A 27,493-nucleotide genomic window follows, 5' to 3' on the forward strand; every position below is an offset into this window, starting at 1 on the left:
AAGTTATAAAGGGAATGAACAAAATTATATGAACACTTGATACATATACAACATTTATTTATCAGTAATGCGTTGAGTTATCATTTGCTTTTAAAACAGAGTGTTCGAATTCTTTCATTCTTGTATCAAAACATCCACCAATTCCTTCAATGACGTTGGAAATTGAAATCTACTCACTTTTTCCTCCAAAACTTCGCATAACGTTTCAATTATGTTGAGGTCTGGTGTTTGTGGTGGCTAGGAAGATATTTGATGATCTTAACTTTGATAATCAAAGAGCAAGACTTTTATTCTTGAGGAAGTCGAGATATTTATTCGCAATAAATCAGTGATGTGAATGAGGACACCAACTGAATACCACGATATTGGCATCAAATCATAACGGAACAACCTCCATGTTCGACTGTAGAGAGCAGGCAATCTGGATCATAGGATTCTTTTGGAGTTCTTTATATTTATACCCTTCTAATTGAAGGAAATAATGAAGATTCATCGGATCATACCACATTCTTCTAAATATTAAGTAGGTTTTACAAGCATTGCACGACTTCCTCTGCTAAGCTGTTGGCTTCCGTCTTAAAATGTTTTGCAATCGCATCCTTTTCATGAAGATTAGATTTGTGAAGCATTTGCCGAACCGTTTTTGTCGTAACATTATTAATCAAGTGAATGTGGAGTTTTATGTTGAGTATTTTGTATTAACTGTTGCAGAACAAAGAATATAATGCACTGAAATATAACCTAGGACTTGGTATGTCAATTGTGCAATAAACACGCGCTGCATTTTTTTCTCAGAAACGGTGTTGCCAACATGCATAAAATACAATACAACAACAACAATAAAATGTTACAAGGTGTTCATATCATTTTGTCTATCGCCTGTATATATGCAGTTATTTTCATAATGGGGTTCTTGTATTTATTTTTTTATATATTATTTTAAATATCTGAATATGTAAAGTTAACATTCTTTGTGTTGTTATATTGTCACTCCAAATAATGTTCTTTGGGACTAAGTCAATCGATTGGCGACACCAACTTACAAGCCATCACAGAAAGTATCTAATAATACTTTCAAGAAATATCACATAAGACAAAAAGTAGAGCAAATCAGATAAAGTTAGACTCAAAATCAAAGAACTGTACTGATTAGTCGGGAGATATTCCCAATTTGAGTAAATATCAAAGATATTAGTATATAATAAAGCCCATTTGGACTTATGAGGTACCAATTTAGAGTTGAAGTAAAACATCAAAAAGAACTACACTCGAAACCAAATGGATTTACGAAGTTACCCAAGATTTCACTTGAAAACTTTAAATAAGGTAACTAAATTACAGCAACATGAGCAACATGGAACCACTACAGTTACTAACAAAACGCAGAATATCAGAAGAAGATCGAGGCGAACTGAACCACATGCATTTGTATACCGTATTACGTTTAACATCAATTTAAATAATCTAATTTAATTTTAATTTGAGAAATACGTACTGATATATTTTCCTGTATTCGTCTTGCTTGTGTGTTCTAATATATTTAATGGTGTAATTTCTAGTTATAAGTTATTTCTATTCAAAGCTTACTATCCATTCTTTAATTATTCTTTAATTTTAATTAATTTCCAGTTACTGCTTTCATATTGACAGTAGAATTTACATTTGATTTGAAAAAGTCCATTGCGGTCATAAACACTATACATAAAGTCATATATAAAACCAATTAATTTTGCTTCGTTTTGGAATGGAGGATTCGATCCCGGGATTTTCAAAAACCGAGATTAACTAACAAAATTAAAGTTGTTAGAAAATACTGCACGAAACTAGATGCTTTCATTTTGTCGCTTTGATTGTGTGTGATTGTAAATAAAGTGTTGAAGAACCGCTTCTGGAAGAAAATGAAGTCGAAATCGGATTTTTTTAATAAAAACAGATGCCTTCTGCGACATTTCAGCTCGATTTTATCAAATTTACACAATTAAAGTCATCGAATAAAGAAACACATAAAAGTGAATTTAATAGAAATTATGTTAAATACAAAGAATAACGCGCCAGTTTGAGTTTGAATGAACATCCAAAACTAAATAAACTATGTATGAATATAAACATCGATTTAGATAAATAAATACTAAAATTTAGAACTCCTTCGGATTAAAGAGTCATTGATAACCGTGATTTTTGTTCGTATTTAAAAAATAATTTCTTTTTGGAGTTTTATATCTTACTAGATACCGATACCTAAAAACTTCAACGTCAACATTGAACACCTAACTTGTTTTGTATACGCCCATTCATTTAGCCTATGACTAGTTGAATCTATCAGTGATGATGATGAAGATCTTGAATTAGGATTAGTTGTTGGAGCAGGTAATTTACCAGCATGCTTTAGCAGCAGATATGACTGAAACATCGAAAACCTAAAATGGTCGTAAAGTGATTCTTATTTTCCAAAGATTATTCTTTAGCGTAATTGAATTTTCTAATTGAGAATAATCAAACATTAAGGAAAATATTCATATAAAATTAGGTGGATTGAAAATATCAACAAAATAGCGTTGTATAGTCATTATTTTTTACTTTTTCTGTTATTTTGTAGGCCTTGAAAATGGTCTTGGATAACCTTGGTAATCTTCTTGATATTGTGTTTTATTAGTTTTATATCTTACTAGATACCGATACATAAAAACTTGTCAACATTGAACACTTAACTTGTTTTAGAGACGCCCATTTATTTAGCTGTAGAGATATGTTGTAAATGACTAGTTGAATCTATCAGTGATGATGATGAAGATCTAGAATTCGGATTAGTCATTGGAGCAGGCAATTTACCAACATACTTTAGCAGCAGATATGACCGAGCCATCGAAAACCTAAAATGGTCGTAAAGTGATTCTTATTTTTCAAAGATTATTCTTTAGCGTAATTGAATTTTCTATTTGCGAATAATTAAACATTAAGGAAAATATCCATATAAAATTAGGTGGATTGAAAATATCAACAAAATAGTGTTGTATAGTCATTAATTTTTTACTTTTTCTGTTATTTTGTAGGCCTTGGTCTACATACTACAAATGGTCTTGGTAACCTTGGTAATCTTCTTGATATTGCGTTTTAGGAGTTTGATATCTTACTAGATACCGATACATAAAACCTTGTCAACATTAAATACCTAACTTGTTTTGTAGACGACCATTAATTTAGCTGTAGAGAGCTGTTGTAAATGACTAGTTGAATCTATCAGTGATGATGATGAAGATTTTGAATTAGGATTAGTTACTGGAGCAGTATGTATAAATATTATCAGTATAAATTTGGTATGCAAGGTTGGGTAAGACCAAATATTTTGATATCTTTATATTAGTTATTACAGTAACCAGTAGATTTTATGATTTGTCAATTCTGAATCCTCAAGGGTTAAGTTATAATTTATTAAGTAGTAGTTAAGATATGTTCTAAAAGTAACTTAACAATACTCTTAGTAAAAAGGTTGTTTGGCACAGTGGTTAAGGCTGCTATTGCATGGTTGTCCCTTTATGTCTGTAATTGTTTATAATTGTGATAGTCCAAGGCAAGAGTGTAAAATTCGACAAGGAAAAGTCCCAGCCACAATAGTAACCACACAGGGTAAGATTGGATATCTTCTTTGATAATCTCTTAAGTCATTCACTACTGAATGGCCACAGTAGGCTTAATTCCGATGACTCTGGATGGGAGCCTCCGTTAAGAAATATGTCCAGTCCACATTAACCTTAGTTGATAAAAAAGAGACTCTAATATATTACAAAAAAAAGTTTATATTAAATCTAGATAAATTCCTTAAATTTTCTTCTGCAAAACGTTATATATTTATATTTTTTATATACATATTATATATTTATGTATTTTTATATTTGTGTTATTGAGTTATATGTTACATAGAGCTGTATAAATGTAATTATGTAACTGGTTGATAAAATGACCAAAAACACTTTTGAAGTACAAAAAAAAAAATAATTTCATGAGTATTGCAAAAAGTTTGTTACGTTATTTGTAAAAACAAATACTTCATTGAAGTAATTTAAAATAACAAAATGAATATATCTTTACAATTATTTTTTTAATATATTTGTTTTAATATTAGTAAAATCTATGTTTAAATATTAGAAAAATAAAAATAAATCAATAATATATTTTATCAAAACAATGTAACAATAAAAATATATAAGGACTTTTATTTGAATTTGCCCGAAAAAAAATTCCCTGCCTAAGTGAAGAATTCATAATGAATCAATTATAAAGATATGGTTTAAAATTTGACTGGATAGATATCTAAATATGAATAAATCTTAAATATTTGAAAAACCTCGCAACATTGGATGTAAAATTTATAAATATAAAATAAATATAAAATATAAATGTATAAATTTAAATATATAAAGAAAATATTGTCAAGATTTTGCCAAAGTCAATAAATAACTAGAAATAATAAAATTGGTATTTATAAAAGCTTAAGAACTTAGAATGCTGTATGAGGTTAATTTAGAAAAATATCACCTCTAAAGCTAAAATAATAATAAAAACATTTCTGTAAACCAATATAGCCACAAGGATAAACAATGTTAATGCTTTTAAAATGAATCTCAGTTTTTTATGATTGATATTTTCAGAAAATGGATTTTTGTTGGATCCTACCTCCTCAATAAGCTGAGAAAGAATATGTTTTGAGTATTTTAATGAAAAGACGTGAGCAATATATATATATATATATATATATATATATATATATATATATTTATATGTATATATATTTAATAATAAATAAAATTAAAATAATAGAATCTATTCAATGAATAATAAAACAAAATTCAATAATAATAATGTATTCTAATAAAGTTACTATGTGATATAATTGAAAGTTTCTAAATAATAATTTAGTCACTAATTACTATTAATTATTTTCCCTTTATTTACTTTTTTAAATAATTTTCACTTAATTTAATGTTTTTAATATCACTCAGAAATCAGTTAAAATAATTTACAGTTAAATAACTGGTTGGATACTACTGAATCGAGTCATTTAAATGATAATTATGCAATATTTAAGGTGATAAGTTAATTACTATTTTTTAATTTATCTTCAGCTGTGTATGAATATAATTATACATATTTTAAAAAATATCATTCAAATTAAGTTAAAAAATGTAAATTTTTAATTAAACTATAACCGTTTTTTGTTCTGTACAAGTATAATTATACATATTTTAAATTAAAACACTTAAATCCTTTGTACCGAAAGCATTAACAAATTTAATTGAAAATGTAATATTTACGGTAGAATTAATTATGTAGGTTTTTAAGGAACAAACAGAACGTTTCGGTTTCTCACGTATCTTTCTCAGGGTTGTTATGTATTCAGAAAATTACAACATCATAAGTTCTATTTTCCGTTTCATTTCACACCGTCGGCTAACGAGAGGTTCTCACCACTATTTATCCACACAAATTGTCCTAATTAATCAACTAAAAGATCTGAAGCCTTTCCAAATATTTATCCGATTAACGGCACTATCTCCTCCGCCATTGTAAGTGTGTCACACTTGTTCTAAACATTTCTGGGTTTTCCCCAGTGAACCCTTATTGTATCGGTCAGGGTGTTAGCTGCTATTCTCATCCCTCCGACAGTAAACTATGCAGGTGTCTAAATTTACGGAAAAACCCGGCGGCTTTTAGAACTTTTATTTACATAATAAATTAGTCTACAGGTAATCTCTTTCTCGGGTGACCGTATAATGACTGTAATATCGCCAAATCGATGTAAGACTCACGTTCGACTTAGGATTTTCGGTTTATCTTTTGTATACAGATGTATAAATATTTATTTTAAATTTTAGCACAATAAATGCATTATTGGGGATGTTTTGCTAATAGATAGCTTACCAAAGATAAGGTTATAAAAGGTGTTGGGTGATACTCAGTAGTCGAGATGATGTTTAGCTGTTGAATTACCTTACACATAACAATTATTAAAATTGCGTTAATAGTTAAAGAGAACAATTTATCTCATTATAAAAAGTGTATTAGATGATAATCATATAATTTAGAATGATAACAGCATTCAACTATTTAGATTGTAATATGTTGTATTATAGATAATATTGATTACTCTTTTTAGAAAAAATAAATAAATGATAGGGAAAAATTATAAAACTTTTGAAAGATGTTAAAAAGGGATTAGTAAAATATTGAGGAATACGCTTTCCATTAATAGCTGGAAAACGTTTGCGAACAAGGGAACCAATATCTTGTTGACCGAATCGCGATTGTGTAGCCATTTTCGCCATTTAAGCCAGTTTATGGAGAAATGCATTAGATGTGGAAAGCGTGTTATTGTCGTTTGATTTTCGTTCTGCTTTCAATTGTGTACACTGGCCGTCACTTTGGCAGTTTCTTACAATGGTTCCATTAGCTCCGCGACTTTAGTTGTGGATACAATTATATATTGAAAAGTATTCAAATTTGAGATGTGGCATTCCATATGATGCTAGAAAGTTTTTGGTCGATATCCATCTTGAGCCTTCATTCATTCATTGCCATATGACTTGTATATAGTAACTTGTGTATAGTTTATTCAAAGTAATTTTGTACATACGTCATTTAAATTTGTGAAATAAAAACGTTGCAATGTAGCCGCATCAACTCTGAGTTTTAGTTCAGTTTGGCTTTGACATACAACAAAATTCTAATCTAACAAAAAAATTTAACATTATAGTACATCTAAAAACTACAGTTAATTATACAGACACAATAGTTTATAGGTTAGACTTATAAACTCTTATTACTATTGTTTTCAAGAATTTTGCAAACTTCTGACAACCCGACGACATTGGCAGGCTCATTCGTTTACGTGTTCGAACTAATCAGAAAGCATTGTGTCTCTTTTTAACTAGAATAAAATGAGAAGGAAAATATTGTCTGATTCTAAAACGCATTTTCATATTGTGACAGGCTATACATTAAACATCTTGATGACGTATGTACAAAGAAACTTTTAATAGACTATAATATTGACTTGTAAATATTGAAGGAAATACGAAAGTATTGATCTCAAGGGCATCTAGTTATGCAACTTAGGGTCAGTAATATAGGGGAAAAAAATTGTATCTACAACTGAATGAATACGTCGAAACGGCTCAGCTGATCTGGTTTTTTTAAGTGCAAGTGGCACTGGCATCACATCATTACATCATATCATAGTTCAGTATAAGCCTGAAGCCTCTAGTATATGACGCTTAAGGCAAATCATGATTCTTTTTCTTCGAAATTATGCTATAAATGAAGTTATTCGACTAAGATTCGATAATTAGTGTTAGGTGAAAAGCAAATTCGAGACGTAGATTGCTTCGAATAAAGGTGAATAAATTCCTCACAGATATCTATGGCAGAAGCAATCTTTTAGATCAAAATTATGAAGAGCAATATGAAAAGTATTAGACTAGTAATATGCAAGGCCAGAAAGAGTGTAACTGGTCGTCAACAATGGCGAGATTTGGTGAAGATGTCCTGAAGCACCAATAGCAGCTTGGTCGAGAAATAGACAGTTTCTCCGAAGGCTGGCTCTAGATTAATGATAATAATGATTAACTTAAAAAACAGCAATAATAATCCTTAATTTTGCTACGAAATTAGATTTGATGAAAAAAATTTCAATTGAAAATTTGATGGTGAATTAAGGGAAAGATAGAAAATATTAATTAGATTTGAATATAGAAAATGGATACATTGTCACAATTATACGAAGTCAACAGGATAAACTGCTGCTGCTTTTATTGCTTGTGGGTTCATGTTTAATTTGATAATGTTAATCTTGCATAATGTTAATCTTGCTCTGGTTTTTATTATCTGTACAAATTGGCATAATTTTTTGTTTTCTATGATTGGTGTATACTATATTTTTATAATCCATTTACGATTGTAAATTCGTACTTCAATTTTTTTAACAATGTTAATTATTTAACAATCCCATATGTATTATATAAATGACTATGTGTAAATCACTTCAGTAAATAATTTGCTACACATGTTGTAATCTAAATCTCAGTCTAGAGTCCATCAATTAAATTATTTTAGTCCACTTACTTCACGGTCATCGCTTACATTTAACTGATTGACAAGTACTTGGGGTGTACTAACAGTCTTTCATACTTAAGATTAACACACTGCATTACTTCTCTAATTGGTGATAGTAATGCGAGGTATCGGCAATGTCACGCTATACTTTATTTTGAATGTAGACTTGTAAACCAAATAAACGCTGACCTAAATGCCAAAAGATATTGTTCGGCTGCTTTCCTAGACATATCTCAGGCTTTTGACAAAGTATGGCATACGGGCTTGCAGGTTAAACTAAAGAAACTTCTCCCTCATCCGGACTATCAGCTACTAAAATCGTATCTCACTGACAGACATTTTATTGTAAATCAAGGCGATGAACATACCGAATTAAATCCCATATATTCAGGAGTTCCGCAAGGTAGTGTACTGGGTCCAGTACTGTATCTTCTGTATACGGCTGATCTGCCCACCACAAAAATAACTACTGTGGCAACATATGCAGACGATACAGCAATCTTAGCATCCCATGAAGATCCAGTCACAACATCAATAAACCTACAAACCCACCTGGAGCAAATACAATTATGGTTGAAGACATGGCGCATTAAAGCCAATGAATCAAAATCCACGCATATAACGTTTACTCTGCGTAGAAGAACATGTCCACCAGTAAATATCAATCATCGTCAACTCCCCCAAGCAGAGCATGTTAAATATCTTGGTATGCATTTAGATCGACGCCTAACCTGGAAGAAGCACATACTCTCTAAACGGAAACAAATAGGACTAAAATTATATCAAATATATTGGTTCATTGGGCGCAAATCCAAGTTATCATTAGATAACAAGGTATTGCTGTATGAGTCTATACTCAAGCCCATTTGGACATATGGAATTCAACTATGGGGTACCACTAGCAAATCTAATATATCCATCATTCAACGGTTCCAAAATAAGGTGTTGCGTGCCATTGTTGATGCTCCGTACTATATTTCAAATAAAGTGATACTACGCGATATTCCTCTAGAACCTATAACGAGTGTAATCCAACGCGTTTGTGTGAAGTACTTCGAAAGAGTGTCAGTGCATCCCAATGTACTCGCTAATCAGCTAAATATGCGACGTGATAGTGAAGTGCGTATACTAAAACGTTTAACACCACCTGATCTGATTACTGGACATATGTAGAGTTTAGAATAAGCATTAGAATAACATTAATTAATTAAGATAATATTTTATACAGAAGATTGCTTAATGAAGTGATTTTCTACATGCCATGTATATATAATATAAAAAGGAGAAATACTTATTGGCAATAGGGCAGATTGTGGACTCACGAAGAGTAATAAAAAAAAATTTTTGAATGTATTAAAGAACTGCTATGTGTGGAGCCGCTAGATATAAAGATAATATCAATGTAAGTTACATATACATTGAGTCAATATATTAACTTGAATTTCAATTGTTTTTCAAATACGTTATATCTTCTAAATTAGGCATTGGCACTTAGTTAAATATAATCACTTTATTTTACAATACCTGTATATCTGTAAGGTGTAAGTCTAAGTAATTAATGGATTGTGGAAAAGGTAATTTCTGTTTTTTCTTTGTTTTCAACGCAAATTTATTCAGATAAATCTCAAATAAAAATTAATTTGGTATGTACCGTTTTGATTGATGACCTTTTGCCATTTAAAATCATAATTGCGTCACTGTAGAACTTCTCAGATTTCTGGGATAAAAACTAGATCATAATATAAGCTCCGTATTTTTGGTTTTTGCGTCGACATTTTGCGTTTTTTCTGGCCGAATCTTTCCATTTAAATCACCTTCTTCAACTGCCCTAGTTTTTGACATTTTTTATATATTATTATCATACTGAAATGGTCTCAATTTCGTTTCAAAAGTTCATCTTTAATATCGAAATGTTCGGAACGAAAACAAGCAACTCAATTCTGATACCAGCGTTTCCCATTAAATACTCATCATCACAAACATCAAACAATGATCAATGATGCTGAGCTTCATTTTTGCCTTTTTCTTTTGACTGAACAAGCGAATGGTTTTACTTTTACGTCTATTAAACTCTGTTGTTCAAGATAACTTGCCAAGTAAACACACCATCGAAGGAAACAAGAACTAAACGTAAAAAGGTAAATATGCTCTCTAATGAAAGTAAAATATATTTCTCAGATATACTATTGTTAATTAGGGGGATCAGGCCTCCAGGGGGATAACACCATATAAAAAACGCGCATAGAAACTCTACCTCATGGATGGTCTGGAAAAGAGTTCAATGTAAACAAAACAAACCTAACCTACAAACTATTATACCTGTGTTCTTAATTGTAGTTTTAAGTCCTTCGATAATATATGTATTAGATGTACTATAATGTTAAAATAAATTATATCTGATTTATTATTTATGATTTTTGTTCAATTATTTTATTTAGATTCGAATTTTCTTGTATGTCAGAGCCAAACTAAACTAAAACTGAGGTTGGTGCGGTGACATTGCAATGTTTCGACGTCACAAGTATCCATGACGCATTATAAAAAAACTTTGGAAATACTATATATAAGATGGGCTCGTTTTTTATTCTGGATGGCTGTGGGATTTTCCCCATAAACCAAATAGATATTATTTAAAAAATTGTTTAATCTACATGGCTGATTAAAAACAAAATACTTAAAATAACAGTCAATATTGATATATTTGGAAGACTATATCGTGCTTCTGATGAAAAAAACATGAACCGATCTCATCCATATACGCTAAAATTTCATCACTTTCTGTGTAACTCCACACCGTGCGTTCGTGCACTCCACTGGTTATTCGCATGGAGGTAAACAGTACCTTGTGTACGATCGAACAGCTGCTCTATGCAAATTAGCCTCGAATGCATAAAAAAGAGCAATGCCTCAATTTTGCTTTTTAAATTTCTTTTTTTCTGGCAAATTGGCCCGCAAGCCAAACGCGTGCGGTCACCAATTTTCAGTGGTGTAGTTCAAAGAAGAACGTTTTAATTAATTTAACGCTTATATGAACACTTTTTACATCTAATGCCTATCTTTGCAAACAAATTTAAAATCCTTAGTTAAGTAGTATATTAGAAGTAGTAGTAGTTGGTAAAAAGTATAATAACTTCACAATTAAAAATCAATAAAGTATTAAGACAAAAACATAAAATATCACAAATTATAAATGAGATAAAATATATCACCCAATTATACAATTCTTTTAATTTTACAATCAAATAAGCTGATACTAAGATATATTCTAATATTATCAATATTCCAAAACCTAGAAGTTAAGAGAAATCTGCAAGAAATATTATGTGAATCACTATGAAATCATATAGCGTAACTTCGTTAAAATACTAAAGGCTTCAGGTTAATTTTAATAAGACACTTGTGTATCTAACATCACGTTACCCAAAAACCAGAACAGATCAAAATCAGATTCAAAATCAAAGAACTCTACGGGATAGTTGAAAAATAGTCCCAACTTAATATAAGATCAAAAGGATTGGCTTAAAATTAGTTTGTATACTAAGATTGTAGTAAGTGTTTCTAATGTAAGATGTAATAAGAAAAAAAATATTATGTATTATAAAGTTGGTATAATATATATTAATTTAAAAAAAAATTAATAATTTTACAATTATTACCCATTTTGTTGTTTGTCATCACTCCATTTTCACACTTTTTCAGCATATTGAAACCATGCTGTATCGATCTGGACAAGTGTAAATTAGAAGACACTAAGCTCGGTGGGCATGCTGTGTGCAATAGCATATAGTGTAAGTCAATACGGATGTCTGTCCTGGATTAGCTCATTCATTTTTGGCCTTAGAATTACTGTAATCGATTCACTATTCATCGCATGTTGATTCATCAATTACTAAGCTGCCTGAAAGTTGTTTGAGAGCCTGAGCTGCGTTTTCGTCAAGTAAATTTTGGAATTATCTTCAAACTTTTTTGGTCTTCAAAACCGTTCTTGGTCACTGGCATCAAAATTACCGCTTTTAAATCAATGAAGCTAAAACTGACAATAGCCCTATTGTGAAGACGGAGCAGCATCACTATAAGTTTCTAAAAGTGTTTCATGGGATTTGGTGGTAGATTTCCTGATATCAAATAACTAAAGTAATAAAGACCGAAGATGCAATTTTGAGTATTGCATGAATATCATTTATGTGTACTGAATTGTATGGTCGTGATATTTGTTAGAAACAGTTGTTTCGTCAATAGATATCGCCGATCAAAATACATGCAAGCGCCTAATACAATATGCATATAACTGATTTGGTTGTTGTAAGATCTATTGATATATTGCTAGTTTGTTATAATATTAGACTGGTATTAAATATTATTTATTACTAAAATATTTCTAGTACGGGTACTTGTCGGGTGTATAGTTTTCCATCTATGGAAATAAATAGGCACTAAATTACTCAATATACCGTTGTTAACATGCATAAAGTGACGCCAACATTTCCTTTTCGGAAAGTAATGATATTGAGAATGACCGAACTAAAAACTCCCACAATATTTGAAACATTATTTCCAAACAACAATGGTGTATTTTATATAACTGTACATTTAGAGTAAGATTTTTATTAGATATTCATTTTCCAAAAAAAAAATCTCAGTTACTTAGTACTTACTTAAAAATAAAATTCGATGCGTGAGATGTTTAATATTTTCACGGTAGTAATTGTTGAATTGAATTTATCGATTTTGAAAAAATTATGCTATAATTTTTTGTAAAAACTTAACTACAACGATTATCAAATTGTATGTAAATCCTTCCCTATTCTCTCTGGAGAAGAAGTCTAACGAAGCAAAGTTTAAATAAGACCATATGAACTACCAGGCCGAATACTGCAGTGGTTTACTCAAATGGTACAAAATGATACCGAGTGCGCAAGGTTGCTGTATAGATAAACAATTTGATATGGTAAAGCTATCGATAGAAATCTAGCGAGGAGAAATAAGGTGAAGATAGAAAAATAATAAACATACAAATACATCAAACTAAAAATAATATTCAATATTGATTATGTCAAGCAGTGTTTGCATTATATTGAACATGGTGTCTGAACTATTGAACATCTTTGACATTATTTCGTTGTTGCAAACTAATGCGAATATGGACAGATATTTCAAGGACTCACGAGATATTTAGTTAATTTAAATATTTTGATAAATAAGAACTATTTTACAAAACTCTAAGTATTATGACTTATATTATCAACATTTGATATATAGATTTAGAGTTTACTAGAAGTGTAATTAATTAAATATTGGGCTCTTCAAAAGTTGACTGTACTGTTCAGAAGTTACCAAGATTTATCTGTTCTCTTAGTGCCATATTAAAATATTGTATGGTTGAATAAAACCTCTTTATACAGACAAGATATCTGTAACATATACTGTTATAACGGAGAAATCTCTGAAGAAGGTATTTGAGTACACACCTAGCAACAGCAGACTCCACTCTCATGTTAAGTATGTAAGAAGTATTACAATTTCTGGATAGCATTTGAGCAGGCGCGGACCCAAAAGAATCAAATTATATGATATATATGATATATATGATATTGATGATATATGGCATGCAACTCAATCCTGCTAAAATGAAGTGTTCCTGTTATAACTTTGCTACTTATGGAATTGAGGAGCCAGAAAATGTATCGGTATTGCTATACATATAGCTCTCAATTTACGATTGATGAACTTTGGATGAATGAAAGTGATTTCTGGTGACTTATTAATTGTGTGCAGCCAACTAGCATTTCATTTATTCACGACAACATATGAATCACTTTTAAGGCCCATTTATAATACAGGAACGTTGACATTCTTGAATGGGCACGTAATTATTTCTTAATCGTAATTATTACGTTCTTAGACATATCGTTGATCTGTATAACTCTTTATCTTGAAACTACGTTTTTATATATCGACCAGTTTCCTCCGACTCTCTCATTTCACAGCTTAATTAAATTAGGTTTGAAATTGGCACTTAGTAGATTAAGCAGATGCGTTATATTCTAATAATTATTCCACTTAAAAAGGTCAGTTATTGAGAACAATCCTTAGAATATTCCACCCCAAATTTTTTCACATGATAATACTGTGTTGAAAGATCGATGTTAGTTGGGCAACGATTTCATCATCGATTCATCTTCTTGCTTTTTCAGCCTTTGAACACATTGAATCGATCTGAATAAGTGCTAATTATAGGATCATTAAATTTGTTTAATTGACTTCAGTAGATATATGACAGTCGCAATATGAGAACACTCTTCCTTTTTGCATGGCATAATAACATACCGCGATATTCCGGAAATAACAATTTCAGTGAATTCGTGTGTTAGGCATTTTTTCACCTTTTGGATCTTTTTCATCGTATGTAAATGTGTTGCCACAGTTAATTTATCTGCTAACCTGGCTGATAGCTAATTTCGAATTTGGGATGGGTTTTCGTTCAGTAGCTTTTGCAATAAATTATTATAGTCTATTAACTATTTTTTTGTTCTTCTGGTCGTTAAAAATCAGCAGATTTCTTCAAATGAAACAATTAAAATAAACAAAATGGTTATTTTATGCAGAAAAATATTAAAACACCGAATTTTACAGTTAAGTTAGGTTGTTTACATTCATTTTTTACACTTCGCACTTTCACCAATAGATATCGCTAATCAAAATACATGTAGGAACCTAACAATAGGTAGAGACACTATCGTATAATAAGTCAAGGATAGTAGATTGTTGCGTTACGTACTAATATATGTTTACGCGTCTCTCTATAATGTTTAGAAATTAGAGGATTTAAAAAATTATTCCTGAGCCACCCTGCATAATATCAGAATTAATTTCAAAACTCTATTAGTGCCGTATAAACTAAAGAGATAAATTAATAAAAGTCAAATGCCCAGAGTACTTAAAATGTAATAGTAATAGTAAGTAATAAACTTATCATTTTAAAATCATTGCCGATTATTGCATACTTTCTAAAAATGTTTCATCGGTTTCATCAGCAGATTTTTTCAAACCAAATAAATATACTGAATTACTCAGTAATATTAATGGAAAACGTAATTTTTAAAAAACGCTTATGTTGTGTAGAGAAATATTAAAAACATCATGTTTAACAGTTAGGTTAGGTTGTTTAACAGTTGTTTTTTATTTCGCATTTTCACCAATAGACATCGCTGTTTAAAATACAAGCAAGCACATGACAATAGGTATCGATACTATCGTGTATCACTAAACCAGCAGCAGAGAACACTAAACCTAAAGACAACGAAACTGTTATCAACGAATCCAACTCCATCAAAAGACCAGTCACCCCAGCCTTTCTTCTCAACCATTTCGGATCCCCAAAGTCTCTACAGGCAATGATCGGTAAATGTCAAACAAAAAAATCTCCGGGTTTCGACAGAATATCGTTTACCTAATTAAAAAAGCTCCCGCATAAGCAGCTCGCGGAACTGTCAAACATTATTAATTCCGTTAAGAGGCTGTAACATTTCCCGGCGTCTTGGAAACACGCACATATAGCGGTTATTCCCAAGAAAGGAGTAAAATAATCTCCATTTAACCACAGGCCCATCCTTCTTCTCAGTACCATTTCGAAACTTGTCGAGAGGGCAATTTTCTACACTTTCAACTCTTTCACAAAGGAAAACAACATTATTCCTGATGAACAATTCCGCTTTGGCGTCCATCAGGCTACTCGTCTGGCCGCACACATCCATCACGCTCTTGGCCAACGTAAAAAGCTTGGAGCAGTCCTTCTGGACATAACCAAAGCCTTCCAAAGGTCTGGCACGACGGTTTGATAGCAAAATGCGTGCGATTAGGCCCCCCTGAAGACCTAACAGCTCTCATTAAGTCCTAGGTCATTCCAGATCAAGATCAGGAAAACAATTTCCAGTCGAAAACAAATCAATGCTGGCGTACGTCAAGGATCCCCCGAGAGATCTGCCGAGAAAAGAACACATTGGCGTAGCGTTTAACGCTGACGACACTGCTTTCTTCATGACCGCCAGGTTCGAAGTTACAATTCAAGAACGTTTACAGAAGCAGCTCGATCATGCGGCCAAGCGGTACAAATTTTGGAGGTTGTAAATCAACCCCCTGAAAACCCAGGCCATCATTTTCCATAAGAAGCGTTACGCATTGCGCGCCTCGCAACTTAAGATCGACACCACAACATTTCTATGGCTGGATAACGTACCTAGGTGTCCACTTCGACCGACGGTTCGGTTGGCATTCCCAAATCCAGAAAGGTTCGGGGATAACAAACCTGCTATCTTCTCTGATCTGCCCTTCTAGCAGACTTCCCATCTTTATCAAATTTCTATTTTACAAGATGTTAATTCGGTCCGCTCTTCTTTACGGATCTAATGTTTACTTCAGGTTTGTTATACCTAAGCAGGTGAAATGGCTTCAAGTTTTCCAACTCTCACTTTCTTTCCAACTTCTACTTTCCTGAACTCCTCAGTCAATTTTAGACAGTCCATGGTTTGTCAGAAATAATCAAATTTATAGGGAAACTGACACTCCAGAAATCAATTACTTCATATCTCAATTATTCCGCAAACAACAACTCAGTTCAAGTTCTTCTGACAGTAGTATTTGATAGTATCCAGTCGTGTGTTAACTCAAGTTCGCGAATCAATAGAATCGCCGGGTCCTCGTGCCCAATAATGGCTGCCCGATCAGCTGGTGCCATATCCCCAAATTTAATGCAGTAGCAGTAGCGACCCATAGGTACCAGCTGTGAGGCGGTTTCGGTTTAGTGTTTTTGTAAGCCTAGAGGCAGTACCACATAACCCGGTCCAACTTGTCACTCCAGGGCAAGTCTCCCCCACCAGGTATGCGTCATGCCTGGTCGGGGAGACCCTGGTTTTAGGCCAGAACAATAAAAAGAAGAAAAAAATATCTTACGAAGTAATTATTTAGTAATATTAATGAAAAGTGTAATTTTAAATAATGCTTATTTTATGTAGAGGAATATTAACGACACCAAATTTAACAGTTAGTTTAGGTTATTTAACAGTTGTTTGGTACTTTGCCTTTTCACCGATAAACATCTTTGATCAAAATACAAGCAAACACATAACAATAGCTATCGTGTAGCAAGTCATTAAAGAATTATTCCTGGACCGCCCTGTATAATATGAAAATTAATTTATATCAAAATTGTATTAATACTAAATGAACTGAAGAGAAGTATTAATAAAAACCAAATATCGGCAGTTTCAATTTTAATTTGTTGGTGGTCCCCTCGAATACGCGCGCTCCTGGTGGCTCGAAATCGTTTTCGTTTTCAGTTTAAAAACGTAATCGGTCGGATCGGTGCGCTCACATTCGGCCTGTAATTACTCTCCAAATAATAAGAAAACGAGTGCGGATAACACGAAATTAACCGGGGCCGAGGCATCCCCGGCATCTTGCTTAATTACGAGCGGACTTTTTCCTGCCGCTTCGGCAATTTAATTGGGTCAAATTATAACATTTCGCGGACGCGCGGCAGATTAGGCACTTCGCCGGCCAATTTTATAATTTCCGAGCCGTTTTGTTTTGGCGCTTTCTCGGAAACGCCAGATTAAAACCGTTGTTAACTTATCACCGACCTTTAATTGGTTTCGTTGGGGTATTTCGCCTTTGATGTTGCGAATCGGGGCCCCGTACGCAAATTACGGCTTGTAAGTTTTCATTAATTCGGGAATGTAATATACGACTTTTCGGGGGCACACCTTTTACTTAAAATTAAACGTTACCTTTTCTATTTTATATTAATAGGTAAAACCTCGTTTTAACGCAAATTTTCGTTAACATCTCTTGGTTGATTTTGAATAACATGTAGTAAATTGACTCTTACTGGCACACAAACCGAATTATAACAGTTTGATCTTATTATTTAGTGTAGGCTATAATATATGCATATAGTCTAGATATCCAAAACTCCATTGAACTCAAGTCATCAAGATATATAATATATTCCCCCCTATCGCAGTTAGTAAATTCGTTTTAATATCAGACAATATTTTCTTTTTCATTTTATTCCAGTTAAAAAAAGGTACTAAGCAGTCTTATAGGTTCGAACATGTTACCGAATCAGCCTCCAAAAGTTGTCCATTTCAATTCTTCATAACATTAGTGATAATAAGAAGTTATAAAGCGGCAAACGTTGTTTTGACAGCAAAAAGATAATGTTTACATACCTTGATGTTCTATTCGATATTAAATTTATTAAATGTGCAGAAACAGTGAGTAGTTTTTTCGAATCGAATTGTGGATATCGCAAATAATTCGAATAGGGTCAAGAAAGATGTACAAACAAGACCAGTTTGGATATGTGGAAATGTTTGCAATAACACCCTTTGGTTTAGATGAACTCATCAGACACACTTAAAAAGAAATTAACAAATGGTGGAATTGAAAACTAGTATTAGATTGGAAATTAACAGCTTAATTATTGACTTAAATAGTGGCGCAGATTGTGACAATATATGTATATGTTGTGATATAGGAGACATGCAGTGATATCAAAATCACCTGACAAGAAAACACAGCAACAAAAGAAAGAAAAACTAGACATAAAAATATAAATATGCTCTCTAGTGAAAATAGAATACATTACTTAGATATACAAATGTTAATTAGGTTGATAAGGCCTCCAGGGAATACCACATGTAGTTCAGAAAACAGTTCAATATAAAAATAATAAAATTACGCTAACCTACAAACTATTGTGGCTGTTTATTTAACTGTGGTTTAAATCCTTCATATATAAATTAGATGTACTATAATGTTAAAATAAACTATATTTTATAACATCTTTATATTATACATCCAAGCTAAAATAAATTAAAAGTCAAAGTTAAATGTGGCAATATTGCCACGTTTTGACGTCATAAATTAAGATGACGTGGGTGCATGACGTGAGTGGATAGACTACGTATGCTGCTACGCTAATTATCTGTTTTTATTTTTGAAATCCTAAACAGTTTAGTTTCTTCAAAAATATATAAATTGTTTGGTTGTATTGCTTGTAACGTATTGATTTGTAAATTGTTTGTATGTTATAACTAATTTGATTTGGAATATATATGAAGGTCTTGTATGTTATCAATTTGAGGTATTGTTTGACGGCTTTCTTTATAAATGTATACTATTATAAATCAATATATTTGTTGTATAGTCCTACTAAAATTGTGATTGTTTAACATTTGTGAATGTTCTAGGTAAGAGTGTAAAATCCGACAAGGAAAATGATACCAGTCACGCCAATAACCAGGCTAGGTAAGACCGGATGTCTTCTGGGATGATTTCTGTAGTTGGTTACTCGCCAGTTGGTAGACTTTAATGCTGAGGACCGTGGTTCGGAGCCCACGTTAAACTGTAGGTCCAGTCCAGATAAACCCATAGTTGGTAAAAGGAGACTTTTACTTTATATTATTTATTTATAATAAAAATATATTCCCAAGCGACATGCAGTGGATATAGTCTAGCTGAAAAAACGTGTCAAAAGTTCAATTGCTTCAAATACAAACATTTTAACATGGGCTGTGATATATTAGAACTTATTCATTAAAATAAAACCATGCCATGCGTGGAGACTTGTGGATTAAGCCAGGATCACTCTCAATATTACTTGAAAAACTATTTCGTGTATTTGATAAAAACTATATATAACTGGATCACAAACTGATTCATGTGAAATTGTTTTAATCTTTTTATCTTAAAAGTAAAGTAATTCAGAAATTAAATTACTACACAATAGTGCCTATTTTTTATTCGATTCATGAAACCATTTCATCATATGATTCCACTTTACTTCGTAATATAATGTTTAACAATTGTAACATAATCGGATGACTTTTAATTTGCTATTGTTATTGTAGAACTTTGTTATTACTAGAGTTATTAGTCTGGAGAAAAAGTCGAGAAGAAAAAGAAAATGAAAAAAGTCTTAGAGTTAGGGTTATCTAACGGCTATTCATTCTCAGGCAAATAATTAGACTAGTAATATTTAAGTTTACTCGGCGTAAAGATCTTCAACAAATTAGGCAACTTTTAATAATGGCTATGAATATTCTAATTTTTTTGATAAATATTTTATATAGTATATCTGCTTAAAATTTTAATTTACAATAATTTACATTTTAGTAATAATTCACAAAAATATATATACAGAAATAATTTTGATTATTGCACCTTAATTCGCAGTAAGTTGCAGGACTTCTCTTAAAATCTTTTCGACTATTTTCGGTATAACTTCAGCTGTAGTTCTTATCTCCATTTTTCTTTAATTTTATTATCATCAGTCTTCAGGACGCCCTGCTTTGTTATAGCACCAAGAATTTTACAGAGATTGACCATAAAATATAATTAATATTGCTCTATCTTTTTAACCATGTAACATTTTATGATAAGTTTACAATTTTGACACTTGACATTTTTGAAGTAAATGTGTTAAATATGTGACAGAAAATAATATTTTTATGATATATTAGAATTTGAATTTATGTTCGATTTAGTAAAAATAAATTATTTGCTTTAATAAATGGTGTTTATATATTTCGCGCTGTAAAATTCTGATCGGTTTACACTAGATGACAAAATGACATTTCGTAGTAAAAAACATATGTTACAGTTTTGTGGGTGGGGGGAATTTTCTTTAAATTCTTGCCAAAGATCACCAGCAAAAAGGAATATACTATAGTTTTGTTCGATAATTGTGAAAATGCAAGCCAGGTGAATGAAACTGTTAATAATATTTATTATTCTGCTACTGTAATAGTCAGTCAAGTGCTGTGTCGATTGGATTCATGGATACCTTATTGGTAATTTCGATGTCAAAGATGTACAACGCTCTGGAGTCAAATTGTCGAACATGAGAATAAAATCATGAAAATGGCAGAGTCTCACTCATGTAAGTACTAATTATACAAAAATCCATTTGGAACCGTTTTTTGTTTAGAAAATCCGCTGGTTTAGTGAAATTAAATGATTTGATTGTTAGTTCGTCGTGAACTCCTTCGCAAGTAAAGACTTTTGTAATGTTAATGTAATAAAACATTTAAGCAGTTATAAAATAGTTTATAGGATTTCCATACTTCCATACAACTATGACTTGCGTGTAAGACAATCTTAAGTCATTTATGAAATTTAAGATAGAGGTGGAAAAGAAAAATAATTCATCATATTATGAGGACCCAGATCTCGCTCAAGTTGGATTTATCAAAGTGTAATTAATTATTTTTTAAACGTTTTTCATGACATGTCATTAACTTTTTCTAGTAACTTTCCATCAACAAGCTTCTTAGTGCACTCACATTGACTGAATTTTTCTTTTTGATGAATTTGATAATAATTATTAAATTCTTAAATATATTATATTGTTCAATAAGTATTGCCGTTCCATTAGAAAAATACCATTTCGTAGATTGAAATATAATAAAATTGAATATATAACATTTTGAAATATGTAAAAATATATTTCATTAACTACTAATCTCAGTTTCAATTCTTCTAATTTAAGGATTCCATTTCCCGATGTGATAATTTGCTACAAGAAAATTTGCAAAAATGTTTTTCGATGTATACATTTTTTGAGATATAAAAACTAATAGAAGAAGATGTTAGCAGTGTCGAAGGAGAAGAGTGTTAGTACTTTAATTGCAACACACAATTTTTTTCTGAAATGAACGTCTGCATTGTCTTGATTAAAAAATTGTAAACGGCAGCATTACAGTTCCAATTTCTGGAGCATAACGTGTTTTTTAGCAGTATATTTACATCCATGTCTAATTTCTTGTTTTTGTTCAAGGTCCTGGTGACAGAGCCTTATCCACAAGTTCTTTTTAATTCTTGTAAAAGTTGCATTTGAATGTATTTTTGTTCAATTATTACTGAATATAGTATCTTTTAAGTAAATAGATATTTTTAAAATTAATTACGTATTACATTAGATATGCTTAGTACAATCTCAATTTACAAATGGATGTATTACTACTGCTTGTTGTTCTTGCATTAATACACAAGCAAGGCGAGTACAGGATTCATATATCAGTATGTATTTCCCAAATTAAAATAAAACTAAACTACTTAACTGCGTGTTGTCCAGTAGCTGTATTGCTTTCACGTTGCTGTGGTTTAGTAACCTTATTTCATGTTTTAAGGAAGAATCTTGGTCACTTCGTTAATCAATTTGATTCTGAGGTTATCGTATAGATCTTCGTTGGTTACGTAGCGATAAGCATTGGTAGTTCGTAAAACTTTATCAGCACTGAATTACTAGTTCGCTTAATTTTTTAGTGCAACTTGATAGATCCAAATTGGCCTGATAAATCAACCTCTTTGTTGAGAGGCAAGTTGAGAGTATCTTTTGACTAATCAGTATATTTGTTTGGTTTTGGGTTTGACCTGTTCGTTTTTATGAAAACATGATGTTTCCAATTTAATCTACCATCGAGGTGGATACCGATTCTGCTTGAGAAATCGGAAATCCATAAATAGATGTATGAAAATCAAAATTATTTTTACTAAATATCTTTTGGTTAAACGATGATCTGATAATTAGGAAAAATAAAGTAAGAAATCATCTCTTACGAACAAACTTTATAGAACTACTCGAGCAATACCAGCATATGAAATCTTACAAGGATTAGTAATAAAAAAGATAATAAAAGGCAATCAAGCTCATTATATCATCTTAAAAAAACGTTTTATTTCAAGTTAAAAAAAGGTTTTGATTCGAAGCCTTGTTCTTTCCGACGATTCATTTGTCAGTTTTAAAGTCAACCCATGAATGTTTATCTAATTTCGTTCATTCAAAAGAATAAATACTTTTAATGTCTGTATAAGCACGTTATCACGTGACGCTGCCGTTTATTAATCTTCTTTCTCGTCGACGATGGTGAAGAGGAAGCGCAAACAGAAATTGGCCGACGCTGTAGCCGGGCGGCTACCGCTTGCGCGATGCCGTATTATGGGAAACCACCGAGACTGGCGCAAAAGCAAACAATATCGCAGTAGTTTCTCAGGGATTCCTTGCCTGTTTGCTTAATAGTAAAACTAGAAACGTGTTTTAACACCGACGGCCGGAGGTCTCTTCTTTCTCAGGGCCCTTGTTCAAACACGGATCGCAAACAGATCAGTGCTTTCATACACAAACGGCTCGACGACAATCAATTTGTAGTTTGTTGATGGAGCGAATAGCTCTTGAACGGCAACGATGAAGAGGAGGTCTCCGATGGCTCTTTTCTATTCGATTATAGTATTTACAATGATCAGTTGCATTCCTACATAAATTTAGAATGAAATATTTTGGAGATCACAGCATTAATGAAATAATATTATATATAATAACTCAAATGTGTTATAAGTTATTTTTTATGAAAGGGTTTTAAAAGAAAAATATTATTTTATTTAAAAACTGATTTATTCAAGAATAAAAGAGGCGATTGGTTGAATGACGATAGAAAGCGACACTGACGGTAAAAACAGACCAAACCGTCTCACTGGTTCACCAGTCCGGTAGTTAGAAAAAACCGAATCACCGGATAGTCGGGGCCAATTTATATAACATCTCCCTTCTAAAGAAACGATCATAGGTATGTACGTGATAATTATTCCATCTGGGCAGTCTATAGTTGTTGTAAAATTATGTTTGAGTAACGCCTGTATATTTGTCCGCCAGTTTGCCTTTGAATATCTTCGAAATGGCATTGTTTTTAACCAAATTTCCATGAAATCCCTCTCTGGAATGGTTTTCCAGTTCTGGCGACTCCTGATTTCAATAATCTATGACTAAGAAACACCCTGAACTGCAAGCTTCTGTCCAAATTCCAGTAGAGCAGGTTAATTCACAGCAACTTCAGTCCACGTTTGGTCGCGTTTTTCAAAGCCCTAATGTTTCTTATCTGGAATAATTTATGGCTAGTGGTCGTTGACCTTTATATGACCTGACATCTTCAGCTGCGATACTTTTGTCCGAACTCCACTTAACTACGGCAAGAAACGCTTCGAGTAACTGCGGAATAATTGCCAATCCAACGTTAACCTATCTTCTTTTCTTGATAAATAATTTTATTCTAGTTAATTTAATGGATTCAAAAGGGAACAGAATTATGATCTCGCCCCAATCCTATCGATTGCGCTAGTTATATTTTATGAAAGGGTTTTTAAACAAAAAAAAAATTTATTAAAAACTGATTTATTCAAGAAAAGAACAGGCGATTGGTTGAAAGGCAATACAAAGCAACATTAAAGGTAAAAATAGACCAACCCCTCTCACCAGTTCACCACTTGTTCAGGTAGTTAGAAAAACCAGGTTTGCGGATAGTTTGGGCCATATTACATAACATATACAGATTATGTGCAAGGTTTTTCAATAAGGACTGGGCGATTTTGGTAATCTTATGCGAATTCATCATAACTTTACAGGATTGAGCTTCACGTCCGGATGACATAACATTATTATCTAAATTTTACTAACACCACTGCAACTAGTTGCATATAAATTACTCTTAAAATGCCCCAAACTAATTATTAAAGGATTATCTCATTGCGGCTTACCAGTTTGGATTTAGAAACAAACATACGACAACTAATCATGTACATCGTATTACGGATTAACAAAACTTTTGAAAATTAAGAAAGAAAGTTCGGACATATTTCTAGACATGGACCAAATCTTTGATAAAGTATGACATGAGGGTATGATACAAAACGGCTTGCTAGTGACAGTTGAGTCTAGAGTAATTCCGTATGTGAACACAGTTAAATACATGTACATAAGACTGAAAGCCAAGCTCAAGTGGAAACAGCATGTTAAAATGAAACTAGTTGAACTTTGAACGAGATTCAATTAACACTCCTCATTAAACTTTTATTATACAAACAGATCTTGAAGCCAGGGTGGACCTACGAAACATAATATTAACATCATCCAAACTTAAGAAAACAAAATTCTTCGCAGCCTTGTTAACGCTCTATGACACATTAGAAATGAAAATATCCTCAAATATCTAAGGGTACCAACATACAGTGAAGAAATTAAATGGTTTGCGAACACTAAGCAAGATTGTGTGATCATAAAACGTCGAACTACGCAACTATTCGACAACACTGGCCTAACCCCGAAGTTTAAGAAACAAAACCTTTTCAGCTAATATAGTTATGAGCTATATAGTTATTATTATATAGTTATTATTTATATATTATATATAGTTATTATTTTATATATTTATATTATTTAGTATTATATAGTTATTATTATACTGTCTAGTTATATTAGTTATGCGGTGTTATACAACTGTCGAGTGTAGCAGTTGTTACATCCATCAAATGTTAATTGAATTTCAGGATATGATGATATGATTATTTCTTGCAGAGTTAACGTCAAATAGCTCGCGAGACCGTATGGTTTAAACCATTAGACTATTTTGTAGATTTTTCTGAAGCTACAGGTTTACGTCAATTGAGTTGTTGCAATTGAGCAATAAAAAGTCCTCTATCTATGCCAAAGAATGATTTAAAACTGAAGTGTATTGATCCGCGTTGCCTTGACATACCAAGTCATCATGCATATTTGAGCCTATCAAATAAAAAATATTTTCGTTAATTCCCTACATAGATTTTTTATTTTGTTTCAATACTAACCTTCACTTTCGGAAAAACTTTAAATATTTAATTTGAATCAAACATGTTTTGCCAGCTTGTGTTAATATTCTATGGATACAAGTGTCTTTTTTACTGATACTAGACTGATGCTGTATAAGTTTCTTTTATGTTTTAAGTTTTTCTATAATATATATTATTGCTATTCTTTTCAACATATTTTATCCTTACTTTCTAAATACTTTCTTGTAAATGATCAATTTTTCACTGTAAGTCTTTTGTGAAATCCTTATGAAAAAAGTTTTATTATTTAGAGGCTTTGAAATGTTGTTTCTAGATGCTAAAAGCCTGTGATTGAACATCTTCGTTTAAAAAACTTTAAACTCCTTCATTCATCTTGATTCATCAGCTATATATTAGTACGAAAAATTGTACCGTATTCATTTGGTTTCTCAGCCGAAGCCCAAATTAATAGTAGTAGGCGCATTTATGCGAAAAGTATTTAACTGCAAAAGTGACGTTCAGTAGTATCCTAACTAAATCTTTTGGACCTCCTATATAAAATTTCTTTTCTTGTTAATCTGATATTATCTGACATTAATCTGACTGACGTAGTTGCATCAAGAATACACTTTAAAAATAAGAATATTGTGTGTTTATGCACTTGATCAGGAGAACAAAGTGGCTAAAAATGCTTGTCTGAAATAATAATTCAAATTGGCCAAGCTGCAGAAGTATTACCTTCGCATAATGAGAGAAATAAACTATTAGAATTAAGTGTAAAATCAGGATGGTAAACCCTTTTTCTGTTTATTCTTTTGTATGTATTAATCACTTATGTATTTTGATGTCCCTTATCTATTGGTGAAAATGTAAAATATTAACGTAAACAATTATTAACCAAGCTAACCTAAATGTTGAATTCGGTTGTTTTGATATTTGTCTGCATAGAATAATATATTTTGTGTTATTTAGTTGTTCAGTGTGTACAGACATTCATCATGGAACACTTAAAAAAGCATTTTCAACATTCGTTGTTTTTATTGCTTGATTTGATGAAATCTTTGAATAATTTGAAGTTCCTTAAATACTATCAGAATCTTATCGTAATTTTGCTTGTCGGTTTTAATTTCAGTGATTTGTAAGTGGTGATTTTGATGTCGATGACAAAGAACGACCTGGATGATTCAAAATTTTGAAGGTAATAAATTAAAGTAAGTAAGGAAATTCGATAGGAAAATCCCAAAAAGAGGGAAATGGCTGCCATACGAAAAGACTACAAATGTAATTTCTGTTTCAAAATCATAGCTGTTTTGCTTGCCAGGCAAAAAGGATAGATTGCTGAGACGTCTAGCGACTAATGATGAAAAGTGTCATGGGTTAGCCAAGACGTAGTACATTTAGAGCTGCCAAAACCGAATAAAACGGTAAGTGCAAAGCATTCTCTTGTTTGACAACACTTGGCCACATGATTTGTTATTATTATATATTTTTTATAATTTCAACAATAGAACGCACAGTTAGTATACGATCATATTTGATTACATTACTCGCGTTTTTAATGTTCTTGTTCATTTTCTATATGAGAACGGCGTTCTTACAAATGAAATATTAGTGGATAACGTTGAAAGGTTTTGTCACACAATTATTTTAAGGATGTATTATTTCTTATAATGTTATTTTCATTATCTATTGTCTTTTTTATAGTAATTTTAATTATAACCAATTAACGCTTTAGATGTTCACTATTGTT

The 27,493-nt window shown here is 31.7% G+C and overlaps 2 protein-coding genes across 2 annotated transcripts in view; one reads left to right on the forward strand and one right to left on the reverse strand.

The window, feature by feature from the left end:
* Positions 1-27,493, reverse strand: part of stet (stem cell tumor) — a 325,321-nt gene that overhangs the window by 79,303 nt on the left and 218,525 nt on the right. The gene's annotated exons all lie outside the window — the stretch shown is intronic.
* LOC143198567 (brachyurin-like) overlaps positions 26,839-27,493 on the forward strand; it is a 54,913-nt gene continuing 54,258 nt past the window's right edge. The window contains exons 1-2 of the mRNA XM_076407886.1: positions 26,839-26,954; positions 27,049-27,167. The gene's annotated coding sequence lies outside the window, so the exon portion shown is untranslated. The remainder of the gene's footprint in view (positions 26,955-27,048; positions 27,168-27,493) is intronic.

The sequence above is a fragment of the Rhynchophorus ferrugineus genome, unplaced genomic scaffold (assembly GCF_030347505.1).
Source record: "Rhynchophorus ferrugineus isolate W39M unplaced genomic scaffold, kcgeb_rfMv2 rfM1, whole genome shotgun sequence".
NCBI lineage: Eukaryota > Metazoa > Arthropoda > Insecta > Coleoptera > Curculionidae > Rhynchophorus > Rhynchophorus ferrugineus.